The sequence below is a fragment of the Triticum aestivum genome, chromosome 1B (genome assembly GCF_018294505.1).
Source record: "Triticum aestivum cultivar Chinese Spring chromosome 1B, IWGSC CS RefSeq v2.1, whole genome shotgun sequence".
NCBI classification, from domain to species: domain Eukaryota; kingdom Viridiplantae; phylum Streptophyta; class Magnoliopsida; order Poales; family Poaceae; genus Triticum; species Triticum aestivum.
The window spans coordinates 667,152,721-667,168,621 of record NC_057795.1 but is presented as its reverse complement, the minus strand read 5'-3'; positions in this window follow the sequence as shown (position 1 = coordinate 667,168,621).

The window sequence follows — 15,901 nt, the reverse complement described above, 5'->3', positions numbered from 1 at the left end:
CAGGAAGAAAAATTGAACAAGACTTTCGGGACAGAGCACCACCGTCTCGAGGCGGAACCTGGGCAGGAGCAGTTTTGCTCTCTGGCGGAGCGATTCTGCCGAGGATACTTCCCTTTGAGAGGGGGAAATTAAAGTCTTCATCATCACCAACGTTCCTCTCATCGTGGGAGAACTCACCTCCATCAACATCTTCATCAGCATCATCTCATCTCAAACCCTAGTTCATCTCTTGTATTCCATCTTTGTCCCAAAACCTCATATTGGTACATGTGGGTTGCTAGTAGTGTCGATTACATCTAGTTGGTTTATTTGGTGGAAGATCATATGTCCAGATCCTTAATCACATATTATTATCCTCTAATGATTTGTGAGTAGTTTCGTTTGTTCTTGAGGAGATGGGAGAAATCTTGTTATAAATAATCATGTGAAGTGGGTATTCGTTCAATATTTTGATGATGTGTATGTTGTTCTTCCTCTAGTGGTGTCGTGTGAACATCGACTACATGAAACTTCACCATGTTTGGGCCTAGGGGAAGACATTGGGGAGTACAAAGTAGATGATGGGTTGCGAGAGTGATAGAAGTTTAAACCCTAGTTTATGCACTATTTCGTAAAGGAGTTGATTTGGATCCATATTTTTCATGCTATAGTGAGATTTATCTTAAATTCTTGTTTAGTAGTTGTGGATGCTTGCGAGAGGGGGTAATCATAAGTGGGTTTTTTGTTCAAGTAAGAACAACACCCTAGCACCGGCCACCCACATATCAAATTATCAAAGTAGTGAACACGAATCAACTAAACATGATGAATGTGACTAGGCGAGAATTCCCATGTGTCCTCGAGAATGTTTTGCTCACTATAAGAAGTAGTTTTGGCTTGTCGTTTTCTATAAAAAGGATTGGGCCACCTTGATGCACCTTTGTTACTATTGTTATTTTCTACTTTTTACAAATTACATTGTTATCAAATTATCTGTTACTACTACTTACAACACTTACAGAGAATACCTTGTTGAAAACTGCATGTCAATTCCTTCTGCTCCTCGTTTGTTCGACACTCTTATTTATCGAAAGGACTACAATCGATCCCCTATTCTTGTGGGTCATCAATAGAAAGACATATAACATGAAACACTATGGCTATCACTAAGTATAGTGCATAAGTAAAAGGATCGGGTAATAGATAACCGAGACACGCGGAGATGACGATGTATCCTGAAGTTCATACCCTTGCGGATGCTAATCTCCGTTTGGAGCGATGTGGAGGCATAATGCTCCCCAAAATGCCACTAGGGCCACCGTAATCTCCTCACACTTTTGCACAATGCAAGATGTTGTGATTCCACTAAAGGACCCTTGAGGATAGTCACCAAACCCATACAATTTGAAACCTTTGGGGGCGGTCACCAAACTCTTACAATTGGAAACCCTTGGGGGCAATCACTGAACCCGTACAAATTGCTCGGGGCAATCTCCACAACCTAATTGGAGACCCAGAAGCTTGCCTGGAGCTTTACGCCAAATGATTAAGCTCCGCGACACCACCAACCATCTAGGGCGAGGCATAAGATGTAGGGTGCCCAAAGACCCAAGAGTAATACGCTTGTCAAACTTTCACGTATCATGTATCACCATGGAGAACTCAAGCCTAAGCAACTAAAGCAATGGCAAGAACACACGAAGTGGTCGAGTCCCTCACTCTCAAATCCCACCAAGGCAATGAAAGCATGGAGGAATATGAGAGGAAGAACAAGAAGAATACAAAAGAACTTCAAGGTCTAGATCCAAAGGATTCCCCTCACTTAGAGGAGAGATGGATTGGTGGATATATAGATCTAGATCTCCTCTCTCTTTTCCCTCGAAACGATGCAAGAATCATGAAAGGAATAGAGATAAAGCAAGCTCCAAGAGGTCATTAATGGTGGGGGGACTTGATCAAGAACTGTGGGGGGCAACAGGAAGAAGAGCCCCTTAAATAGGCCCCCACGAACCTAATTGTTATGTACTGCATGTGGTCAACCGGTACTACTGCTTAAAGGAGCGTTACTACTTCTAAATATTGAGGAGGCAACAGAAGGCTAAATACAAGCGGAACTAGCCGCATTACAATGCGGTACTACCTTTTAAATAAGCGGTACTACCTCTTAAATAAGCGATACTATCTCTAATTATGCACAAGCGGTACTACATCTTAAGGAAGCGGTACTACCTCTAGAAAGATAGCAACACAGCCAAAACATCCAGAACTTCTACAAACGAACTCCAATTTTCATAAACTCAAGCTTGATAGAAAGCTAATTACAAGAGCTGTCAAAATATGATTGGAAATATTTAGAACAAGAAATAGTAATATTCCAACAATGTAGAAGTATGAAACCTCCATAAGAGAAGAACCGGCAAAAACTCCAACATAAAAAACATAATAGAAGACGCATACAAACTCCGTTTTTGATGAGCTTGAGTTTGACAAGAAGACAAACACGAACTCTAAAACCTCTCAAATAGAAAAAACAAATAAGAATAAATGAAGATGATCCCAAGCATACAATCATTTGAGCTCTTTATGAACGATACGATCAAGCTACTCACTTGAGAGCCCCCTTTAATAGTACGACAATCAATCCTATGACTTGGTGTCCCAACTAGCACCATGAGTCCGGTAAAATAGAAAACCTATCAAGGTCAAACCTTTTCCTTGCGCATAGTCCACTTGAGCTAGATGATGACGATCTTGACCTTCTCAAGCTGGACCACCTTTCTTGATTGCGCTGACTCGATGAAGACTAGTGAATTGCTCCCCCATACTCCATTATGGAAGAAACAGTCTTAGGCACATCTTCATAAAATCATTATCACCAAATGGTTGGCAAGCTTCAAGCATATGATCTCTTTGTGATGCTCCTCTTGAACTTGCACATCCCAAGCTTGATGACAGTCACCAGTTGATGCAAACCCATGAAATGATACCTAACCCCACATAGAAATCTCACATATATCATGGGTTAGTACACAAAGCGTAATGGAAAATGCTTACCATACTATCGGATCACTTGATCCCAAGTACATCTTCTACCTTGTGTCATAATTTCTCCCTTCATTAAGATGATGTCTTGAAGGTAAATATGAATATTCACACAATCTTCTTCTTCAAGACATGATTGCAATAGGCTCAAACTCTCATAAGACCAATCTTTGGATAACTCCGTGAATAACACCTTGGTCATCACACAATCTCTTTCTTTCAACCTTGAAGCCAACATATGGTCTTCGAGCATTGCCTATGGACAAACCCTTCAAATACAACTCAAGGCAACCATTCATCCATAGGGATTATTATCAATTACCAAAACCAAACATGGGGGCACCATGCTCTTCTAGAATTGAATTCAGCGAGCATATCGCTACTCATCATGGCCGACACCATGCAAAAAGGATATCAGTTGATGATGAATTTGACCAGTTGTAACATCCCAAATTTTCAATTTGGCATGTTATACATAGGTCATCCATGCATACCATATTTATTTGCATTCTCGTTTGCCATCCTCGAAAGTCCTAAGCAACTCAAGGACCCTCGGAGAGAGTTGGGGATTTTTCGATTTTCATATTTGAATTTTACCAAATAATGAAAGACGAGGATATTGGATTTTATTATTTCTCTCTCCGGAAAAATATTTCATTTAAAATAAATGAGGGGAGATAATATGACTTCTCCAAAATAATTGAAATAACGGAGGAAAAATGTTAAAATCATTATTTAGGTTTTATTTGATTTTATTTGGAATTTTAATTGCCCTAGAAAAATTTGCACGCTTTAAAAAGTTGCATTTTAGGGGCCAAGAAAAGTTCATCTAGTTCTAAATATTTTATTTAGACGGAGAAAACTTATTTTGGAATTTTTAGATTTTTATTTATTTTTCTAGGAATTTTTCTTTCGGAGGAATGATTTAAAAAAAACGGACCCGCGCCCGACTCGGCCAAAGGCCCACCCGAGCCAGGCTGGCCCGCGAGCGCCGCCACCTTCCCCCGCGCGCCGCCGTGCGAGGCACGAACGCCGAGGGAGTCCGAGCCGGACTCCACCCAGGCGCCCCCTTCCCCTAGCCGGAGCCCGCCCCCGCCCCCTATATATAACGCCGCCCCGCCTCCGCCACCACCCGCCACCACAACCCGCCGGAGCCCCGGAGCCCCGAGCCGCCGGAGCCCCGAGCCGCCCGGAGCCCCGCGCCGTCGCCGCCGCCCCGCGCCGCCGTCGCCGCCCTCCCGCCGAGTCGCCGCCGCCCCTCGCCGACCCCGCCCCACCCCGGAACCCGCCGGGGCCTCCCGCCCCGCCGGACGCGCCTCGCCGGAGGTACCCGACCCCACCGCAGGTTTTTTTTTGAAAACCCTTCGGTTTTTTTAAAAACCCTAGATCGTTTTTTTATATAGATCGGTTTATTTTTTGTCGGTTTATTTAATTAGCGAACGTCCGTACGTCCGTTCGTTTTAACGAACGCGTTCACTGTTTAGGTTCTGTTAACGAACGCTCGTCCGTTTAGCAGTTCGTCGTTTTTCTTTTAACAGAATTATTCCGCGGTTATTCTGATCGCGATTTTAGATCCAATTTTCAAACCTGTTTAACTTTTCACTCGTTTATCGGAATCAGGCGATTCAAGCGCCTGGAGTTTCATCTCGAAACCCTCTTTCCGAATAATTAACTTAAACCAGTTTTTATCATTGTAAAATTTGACTCTAGTTCAGATTAGTAAACGGACCCTATTTCTTTCGCCATTTGAGTTTCGTTGTTTCGTTTGGTTTGATTCTTTTTGCAAACCGGAGTTCTTAAGTTGAACTCTCCGGTCAACCTCTTTCAGTTGAAGTTTTGTTTGCGCATCTTTGCTTGTTGCTTATGTATGTATTGTTTGCTTGCGATAGAATTCCCGGAGTGCGAAGCGTGTTACTACGAGTCTCTAGGATTCACGGATCGTCAGCAAGGCAAGTAACACTTGATCATATCTTTTCATACCCAGTTTTTATGCACTAGCTCAATCCTCAAACATTGCATGATTAGGATGGCATTAATTTGTGGGTTGGGAAGTAGATGATGAGGTAGGAACCTATTGCCCTGTTAATATCAACCCTTGGGAGTTACTTCTACGTTATGATTATATTGCCATGCTATGCTCGTAGACGTGGTTTGGGTTTGAGAGATATTCACGACAGATGTGAGATTGTTAATTAATGGTTTACTCTAAGGTGGCAACTTAAATACACATCTGGGTGGATTGAGGCACCTGGGGAACCCAGTGTTGTCTGTTTTTTTGGAAATCCCGGGGTATCCGTGCGATCTTCCTATGGACCGCCACCCAGGCTCAAAGGGAACTAAGATTATTCATGCTAGAAACTTCCGTGTGCAGCCACAAGATATTATGGGCTCTAGCATAGTTGAGTAAGTTACGTGAAGCTCTCGAAGAGGTAGGTCAGCAGGTAGTGGGTTTTATAGGTTTGGTATGATCTATCCGGAGTAGAGAGTTAATGTTTCTGAAAGACTGTGTCTCGGTCATCCGTCTCTCAAACACCATGCAGTGCGAGAAACCAACGGAGGCGATCGAGTCTTGTGGGGAAAAGTGCGCAAACCTCTGCAGAGTGTACAATCTAATCATGGTTAGCCGTGTCCCCGGTTATGGACAATTCTGAGTATCTAGTACTTGAGTATTCACATGTATCTCATCACCCTAAATTAATATTGTTGGGTTGTTAATCACTTTAATTGGGATTGAGTTGGGGTTACACCTTCTCAATGATGTTTCAACCACCATGATAGTTAAAGTAAAAATTTATTCCTTTGATATAGGGAAAAATTGGCTTTATGCAAAACTGTAACCATAGAGCTTTCCACCAGCCATATATGCATGTAGTATACCTTATTCTTTCATTACTCTCTATGTGTTACATTGCCAGCATATTCCATGTGCTGACCCGTTCTCGGGATGCAACATATTATGTTGCAGACTTTTCAGACGAGGAGTAAGGATTGTAGGTCGTTGCCGTGCAGCTCAGTTATGCCGTTGGAGTTGATGGACTCACTTTACCTTCCAAGCCTTCCGCTGTTATCGCATTAGATGGCCTTAAGCCATATTATTGTAATAAGTTCTCTTTTGAGACATTCGATGTAATAAGTGTGTGATTTGCTACTGTGTGTGTGTCAGCATTACCGATCCAGGGATGACACAGAAGCACAGAGACTTGACCATCTGAGGTCGGGTCGCTACAAGATGGTATCAGAGCACACGTTGAGTGTAAGACACGACCACTAGATAAAACCATAGGTCACTCTTCTCTACTCATTTCTGACCTCTCTCCATTTTTCCACTCTTTAGGATGACAGAGATGAAGTACAAGTTTGCACAACCGGATGAAGACACACCTTTTGGACGCCACTTGAAGGAAGTCACTAGGTACCTGAATATTGGAATACCCAGCTTCACCGGGACGTACAACGCCACCTTACCAGAAGAAGAATGCTAGAAGATTCAAGCCCTAGTTCTCGGAAGGACGTTTGCACCAAGCACGGAGCCCATAGTATGCGTTTTAAATGCACCAACATGGACCTTAGGAAAGAGTATGGCAGCTCACATTACCATGGGACGCATTGGAGAAGTCTACAACAAGGAGCTTAAAGACACCATATACCAAATATGTGGGCGCCGAGACGAGCAATGGGAAGTAATTAGCACCAAGAAGGATAGATCCATTGCAGCTTACATCCAGGAGCTAAACCAGCACATTCGACGTCACGAGAACCAGATGTGCGCAGACATGCTGGATTTGAAGAAGGCGAAAACTAAGATCATCGAATTGGAGGAAGAACTCAAGTCTACACGCGATGGATATGAGGAAGAAATCAAGATACTAATGGAAAAGAACGACGACCTAGTCAAGAAGATTGGAGTCTTCATGGGAGGACCAACACCCAAGGAAGAGGATCAAGAAGAGGAAGACGACCCCGCTTGTCCAGACAACTACATTATCATCGACGACACCGACTCAGATCCAAGTGATGATGACTATGAAGACGAAGCTGGAGCAGACATCATGGAGTCTTCCACCGATCAAAATTTCTAGATGACCACCAAATATTAATAGTATTCTCCCCCATGTAAATAGTAGTAGTTGAGCACTTATGCGATAGTCCTAGATCGTTTTGTATGCCCTTGCTTGCTTGATTGAATGAATGTGTGTTTTGCCTCATGTGCATATGGGTAGTGTTTTCTCACTAGACCTCTTTCTATTTCTAATCTCTTCCCTCTAAACCCTCAGATGCCTCCGAGACGTGACCCCGGTTTTGCTTTCCCACCGGAGCTCACTCAGTTGATCCAACAGCAGAATAGTTTGATGCAACTGCTAGTTCAGAACCAGAGCAATGCCAACAACAACAACAACAACAACCCGCCGCCAGTGGACAATTTAGCCCGTTTTCTAAGGTTACAACCGCCGGTGTTTTCCAGTAGCACCGAGCCAATAGTTGCAGATGACTGGTTACGCCGAATTGGAAGGGAGTTAACCACCGCAGGATGCACGGATGCTAAAAGAGTGCGCTTTGCCGCACATCAATTGGATGGACCAGCAGCCGCATGGTGGGAGAATTACACGGCTACTTTTCCTATAGCCAATGTCACTTGGGACCAGTTCCAACAAGCTTTTCGCACGGCCCATGTTTCAACTAGAGCCATGCAGATAAAGAAGCGTGAGTTTAGCAACTTATGCCAGGGGAACCGTACTGTGGCCCAGTACGTGGATGAGTTTAGCAAGTTATCATGCTATGCCCCTGATGATGTGGCCACGGATGCCACGAAGCAAGAGAAGTTCATGGAAGGGCTGAATGATGAGATGAGTATGCAGTTGATGGTGGCAACTTTCAACAACTACTAGGAGTTGGTAGATAAGGCCCTAATGATTGAAGGAAAGCAGCAGCAAATTGAAAATCGTAAGAGGAAGTATGGACAAGGGAAGTATAACTCAGGAGCTCACCAGAAGCCTCGCTTAATCCCGAACTCGGGAGGACTAGTTCATAACCATGGAGGACATAACCATACTGGAGGAGGATCGCAAAATGGTGCGAAGAATGGGAATGGAAATGCAGCCAACAATAATCAGAATCGCTCTAACCCGGCTACACCCGCTAAGAGAGACTTGAGCCAAGTTATTTGCTTTAAGTGCGGGAGGACAGGGCACTATGCCAATGACTGCCCTGAAGGAAAGAATGGAAACGGAAATGGGAGCACTGGGAAGAAGCCCACTCCATTCAACAAAGGACAAGTGAACCATGTTAACGTGGAGGAAGTTGAAGAGCAGCCGGATGCGGTACTAGGTAAGTTTTTGGTTCAGTCATGTACCGCTATTGTTCTTTTCGATACTGGTGCATCGCATTCATACATATCAAGGGGATTTATGGATAAGTTTAAGTTGCCAACCCAGACCCTTAGGACCCCTCTTTTAGTGAGCTCGCCTGGAGCAGAGTATATGGCTAGCAGATGGTGCACCCAGATACCCCTAATCATTGGCACGCATGTTTTTCTGTCTGACCTAATTATCTTGGAGTCGCAAGGATTGGATGTGATATTAGGTATGGATTGGATGTCGAAGTTTGGAGGAAGTATCGACTGTGCTAGCAAGTCAATTTATCTTACCACCCCAGAGAGAAAAAGGATTAAGTATGTATCTAGGCATGTGCCTAGGAGGAGCCAAGTGAATACCCTCACGGGAGTTGTACAAGAGGAAGTACTTGTAGTGAAGGATTATCCAGATGTTTTTCCAGAAGAGTTACCAGGCATGCCACCGGATTGAGACATCGAGTTCTTGATAGAGCTAATGCCAGGTACAGGGCCAATATCAAAGAGACCCTATCGGATGCCCGCAAATGATCTGGAGGAAATTAAGAAGCAAATCAAGGAGCTATTGGAGAAAGGTTACATTCGTAGAAGTTCACCACCTTGGGGAGCTCCAGTACTTTTGGTGGAGAAAAAGGATAAATCCCTGAGAATGGTTGTGGATTACCGAGCTCTGAATGAAGTAACGATAAAGAACAAGTATCCTTTACCGATGATTAATGATCTGTTTGATCAGTTGCAAGGAGCTAAGGTGTTTTCTAAGATTGATCTACGATCAGGATACCATCAGTTGAAGATCCGAGAGAAGGATATACCAAAGACAGCATTCACCACTCGATATGGATTATATGAGTATACGGTCATGTCGTTTGGACTGACTAACGCCCCTGCCTATTTTATGAGTATGATGAACAAAGTGTTCATGGAGTATTTGCACAAGTTTGTTGTGGTGTTTATCGATGATATTATGGTTTACTCGAAGAACGAAGAGGAGCACGCAGACCACCTACGTTTGGTTCTTGAGAAACTCAGGGAACACCAGTTATATGCCAAATTCAGCAAGTGCGAGTTTTGGTTGAAGGAAGTTGGATTTCTTGGGCATGTTATATCAGGAGAGGGTATAGCAGTAGATCCCAGTAAAATTCAGTCAGTCACTGAATGGTTGGCACCCACTTCAGTCAGCGAGATTCGCAGTTTCCTTGGACTGGCAGGGTATTATCGGAGATTCATTGAGAATTTTTCCAAGATTGCTAAACCAATGACAGAGTTACTAAAGAAGGATACCAAGTTCAAATGGACAGAGGATTGTGAGACAAGCTTCCAAAAGTTGAAGAAACGGTTGACTATAGCCCCAGTGCTGACATTGCCAGATATACATAGGGAGTTTCAAGTGTATTGTGATGCCTCTCACTTGGGACTTGGATGTGTTCTTATGCAGGAAGGAAAAGTTGTTTCGTATGCCTCACGACAACTGAAGCCTCATGAGTTGAACTATGCCACGCATGATTTGGAGTTAGCAGCTGTGGTACATGCGTTGAAGACCTGGAGACATTATCTCATGGGAAACCGTTGTGATGTGTACACGGATCATAAGAGTTTGAAGTACATTTTCACACAGAAGGAGTTAAACCTCAGACAAAGGAGATGGTTGGAACTTATAAAGGATTACGACATGAAGCTACACTATCATCCAGGAAAAGCCAACGTTGTAGCAGACGCTTTAAGTCGGAAGAGTTATGCCAATATCCTTAAAGGTAGAGGACTACCAAAGGAGTTAGCAGAGGATATTATGGAACTTCAGTTGGAGATTGTTCCAAGAGGTTTTGTTGCAACAATGGAGGTTCAGTCGACCTTGTTAGACAAGATTCGAGATGCTCAAAAGGAGGATAAAGAGATTGCTGAGATAAAGGAAAAGATGGGCAAAGGAAAAGCCAAAGGTTTTCGCGAGGATGAGCACGATACCTTGTGGTTTGAGGATCGGATTTATGTGCCCAACAATTTGGAGATCAGGAAGTCAATACTTGAAGAGGCTCATGACTCACCATACTCGATTCACCCCGAAAACACCAAAATGTATTTGGACTTGAAGGGACGTTTCTGGTGGACTGGTATGAAGAAGGATATTGCCGAGTATGTAGCCGTTTGTGATGTATGCCAGAGAGTGAAGGCAGAGCATCAAAATCCAGCAGGACTGTTGCAGCCTATGCCAATACCCGAATGAAAGTGGGACAAACTTGGCATGGATTTTATCACCGGATTACCCAGAACCAAAGCAGGATATGATTCAATATGGGTAGTAGTGGATCGGTTGACCAAAGTAGCTCACTTTATCCCAGTGAAAACAACTTATACAAGTGCCAAGTTGGCCAAGATATATATGACCAGGATCGTATGTTTGCATGGAGTTCCGAGGAGTATCGTATCAGATAGAGGAACACAGTTTACTTCAAAGTTTTGGCATCAACTACACCAGACTTTGGGTACCAGATTGGAGTTTAGTACCGCGTTCCACCCACAGACGGATGGACAGACAGAGAGAGTCAATCATATTTTGGAGGACATGTTGAGAGCCTGTGCGCTAGATTATGGATCCAGTTGGGATGACAATTTATCGTATGCAGAATTCTCATACAACAACAGCTACCAGGCCAGTTTGAAGATGGCACCGTTCGAAGCTCTGCATGGACGCAGATGTAGAACACCATTGATGTGGGATGAGGTTGGAGACCGTCAGTTGTTTGGACCAGATTTGATCAAAGACTCAGAGGAGAAGGTTAAACTGATCAGAGACAGGCTAAAGATTGCTCAGTCTAGACAGAAGAGTTACGCAGATTCAAAACGCAAGGAAGTAACCTATGAAATCGGAGACATAGTATATCTGCGAGTATCACCCCTGAGGGGAGTGAAACGTTTTGGAGTAAAGGGAAAGTTAACCCCAAGATTTGTAGGACCGTATCGTGTTTTGGAACGAATGGGAGAAGTTGCCTACAAGCCGGAGTTACCTGAAGGACTGTCAGGAGTTCATGATGTGTTTCACGTATCGCAACTGAAGAAGTGCCACGCTGAGATGGCCGACATACCGTTGAATGATACAGTACCTTTGGAGGCGATTCAGCTGAATGATAATCTAACTTATGAGGAGAAGCCAGTAAAGATTTTGGAGTTTGATAGCCGAGTCACTCGCAACAAGGTGATCAATTTTTGTAAAGTTCAGTGGAGCCACCATACCGAGGAAGAAGCCACCTGGGAGCGAGAAGATGATATTCGCAAGGACCATCCGCACCTATTTTCTAGCCAACCCGAATCTCGAGGGCGAGATTCATCTTAAGGGGGGTAGGTTTGTAACATCCCAAATTTTCAATTTGGCATGTTATACATAGGTCATCCATGCATACCATATTTATTTGCATTCTCGTTTGCCATCCTCGAAAATCCTAAGCAACTCAAGGACCCTCGGAGAGAGTTGGGGATTTTTCGATTTTCATATTTGAATTTTACCAAATAATGAAAGACGAGGATATTGGATTTTATTATTTTTCTCTCCGGAAAAATATTTCATTTAAAATAAATGAGGGGAGATAATATGACTTCTCCAAAATAATTGAAATAACGGAGGAAAAATGTTAAAATTATTATTTAGGTTTTATTTGATTTTATTTGGAATTTTAATTGCCCTAGAAAAATTTGCACGCTTTAAAAAATTGCATTTTAGGGGCCAAGAAATGTTCATCTAGTTCTAAATATTTTATTTAGACGAAAAAAACTTATTTTGGAATTTTTAGATTTTTATTTATTTTTCTAGGAATTTTTCTTTCGGCGGAATGATTTAAAAAAAACGGACCTGCGCCCGACTGGGCCAAAGGCCCAGCCGAGCCAGGCCGGCCCGCGAGCGCCGCCGCCTTCCCCCGAGCGCCGCCGTGCGAGGCACGGACGCCGAGGGAGTCCGAGCCGGACTCCACCCGGGCGCCCCCTTCCCCAAGCCGGAGCCCGCCCCCGCCCCCTATATATGCCGCCGCCCCGCCTCCGCCACCACCCGCCACCACAACCCGCCGGAGCCCCGGAGCCCCGAGCCGCCCGGAGCCCTGCGCCGTCGCCGCCGCCCCGCGCCGCCGTCGCCGCCCTCCCGCCGAGTCGCCGCCGCCCCTCGCCGACCCGGCCCCACCCCGGAACCCGCTGGAGCCGCCCGCCCCGCCGGAGGCGCCTCGCCGGAGGTACCCGACCCCGCCGCCGGTTTTTTTTGAAAACCCTTCGATTTTTTTAAAAACCCTAGATCGTTTTTTTATATAGATCGATTTATTTTTCGTCGGTTTATTTAATTAGCGAACGTCCGTACGTCCGTTCGTTTTAACGAACGCGTTCACTGTTTAGGTTCTGTTAACGAACGTTCGTCCGTTTAGCAGTTCGTCGTTTTTCTTTTAACAGAATTATTCCGTGGTTATTCTGATCGCGATTTTAGATCCAATTTTCAAACCTGTTTAACTTTTCGCTCGTTTATCGGAATCAGGCGATTCAAGCGCCTGGAGTTTCATCTCGAAATCCTCTTTCCGAATAATCAACTTAAACCAGTTTTTATCATTGTAAAATTTGACTCTAGTTCAGATTAGTAAACGGACCCTATTTCTTTCGCCATTTGAGTTTCGTTGTTTCGTTTGGTTTGATTCTTTTTGCAAACCGGAGTTCTTAAGTTGAACTCTCCGGTCAACCTCTTTCAGTTGAAGTTTTGTTTGCGCATCTTTGCTTGTTGCTTATGTATGTATTGTTTGCTTGCGATAGAATTCCCGGAGTGCGAAGCGTGTTACTACGAGTCTCTAGGATTCACAGATCGTCAGCAAGGCAAGTAACACTTGATCATATCTTTTCATACCCAGTTTTTATGCACTAGCTCAATCCTCAAACATTGCATGATTAGGATGCATTAATTTGTGGGTTGGGAAGTAGATGATGAGGTAGGAACCTATTGCCCTGTTAATATCAACCCTTGGGAGTTACTTCTACGTTATGATTATATTGCCATGCTATGCTCGTAGACGTGGTTTGGGTTTGAGAGATATTCACGACAGATGTGAGATTGTTAATTAATGGTTTACTCTAAGGTGGAAACTTAAATACACATCTGGGTGGATTGAGGCACCTGGGGAACCCAGTGTTGTCTGTTTTTTTGGAAATCCCGGGGTATCCGTGCGATCTTCCTATGGACCGCCACCCAGGCTCAAAGGGAACTGAGATTATTCATGCTAGAAACTTCCGTGTGCAGCCACAAGCTATTATGGGCTCTAGTATAGTTGAGTAAGTTACGTGAAGCTCTCGAAGAGGTAGGTCAGCAGGTAGTGGGTTTTATAGGTTTGGTATGATCTATCCGGAGTAGAGAGTTAATGTTTCTGAAAGACTGTGTCTCGGTCATCCGTCTCTCAAACACCATGCAGTGCGAGAAACCAATGGAGGCGATCGAGTCTTGTGGGGAAAATTGCGCAAACCTCTGCAGAGTGTACAATCTAATCATGGTTAGCCGTGTCCCCGGTTATGGACAATTCTGAGTATCTAGTACTTGAGTATTCACATGTATCTCATCACCCTAAATTAATACTATTGGGTTGTTAATCACTTTAATTGGGATTGAGTTGGGGTTACACCTTCTCAGTGATGTTTCAACCACCATGATAGTTAAAGTAAAAATTTATTCTTTTGATATAGGGAAAAATTGGCTTTATGCAAAACTGTAACCATAGAGCTTTCCACCAACCATATATGCATGTAGTATAGCTTATTCTTTCATTACTCTCTATGCATTACATTGCCAGCATATTCCATGTGCTGACCCATTCTCGGGCTGCAACATATTATGTTGCAGACTTTTCAGACGAGGAGTAAGGATTGTAGGTCGTTGCCGTGCAGCTCAGTTACGCCGTTGGAGTTGATGGACTCACTTTACCTTCCAAGCCTTCCGCTGTTATCGCATTAGATGGCCTTAAGCCATATTATTGTAATAAGTTCTCTTTTGAGATATTCGATGTAATAAGTGTGTGATTTGCTACTCTGTTATAAATCCTTCGAGTACTGTGTGTGTCAGCATTACCGATCCAGGGATGACACAGAAGCACAGAGACTTGACCATCTGAGGTCGGGTCGCTACACCAGTCGAGCAAGTCGTCGTGGCCGAACCACCTCAAAAAAGTAGGGTGCGGCTAAAGGGAGCCCAAACTGGGCTGGCCTAGTAATGATGACATCATCCGTGTTTATATTTTTGTATTTTCCTTTTTCCATTCACATTTTCATTTATGTTTTTTTACTTTGTTTTTAATTCGAAATATTGAGATAGAAAATATTTGTGATGAACAAAAAATCTATAACGTGAATGAAAACAATAATATAAATGTTAATCATACGCATGAATTTTTTGAGAATTAAAAAATATCACACATATCGAAAATAGATGTACATAAATTAAAAAATGTTTATATTCATATAATTAGAAAAATATTTCACACAGTCAAAAAATGTATTTCACAAGTTCCAAAAATGTGTTCATGACATTTTACAAAGTTGTATGTACTATGTACAAAAACATATTTATAGCTCAGAAAAATGTTTTATCATGCAGAAATTGTATCAACATGTATTGGAAAAAATGTTTTACAAGGTTTTGAAAAATAATAATATTCAAACATGTTTATGCAAAAGAATGTTAAACATGTAGAATCTTTTTTGAACATATAACAAAAATTTACAATGTGTATGAAAAATTAGACATGTGTTGGAAAAAGAAAAAGAAAGAAACCGATAAAGAAAACAAAAGAAAAGCAAAGAAACTCAAAAAGACCAAGAAAGAAACAAATAAAACCAAAGTATAAAGAAGAAGAAAAATAAAAACAGAAGAAAACATTGAAAAACGGAGAAAACCGGAAACATAATAGAAGATGCATACGAACTCCGTTTTCAATGAGCTTGAGTTTGACAAGAAGATTAACACGAACTCTAAAACCTCTCAAAGAGAAAACACAAATAAGAATAAATAAAGATGATGCCAAGGATGCAATGGTTTGAGCTCTCTATGAACGATACGATCAAGCTACTCACTCGAGAGCCTCCCTTAATAGTACGGAAATCAATCCTATAACCCGGTCTCCCAACTAGCATCATGGGATCGGTAAAATAGAAAACCTATCAAGGTCAAACATTTGCCTTGCGCATAGTCCACTTAAGCTAGACGATGACGATCTTGATCTTCTCAAGTTGGACCACCTTTCTTGATTGCGCTGACTCGATGATGAAGACTAGTGAATTACTCCCCCATACTCCACTATGGGAGTGCTAGTCTTAGGCACATCTTCATAAAATCATTATCACCAAATGGTCGGCAAGCTTCAAGCATATGATCTCTTCGTGATGCTCTTCTTGAACTTGCACATCGCAAGCTTGATGGCAATCACCACTTGATGTCATCCTACATGGATTATATGGGATCTTCCTTTTGATGCAAACCCAGAAAATGATACCTAACCCCACATAGAAACCTCATATATATCATGGGTTAGTACA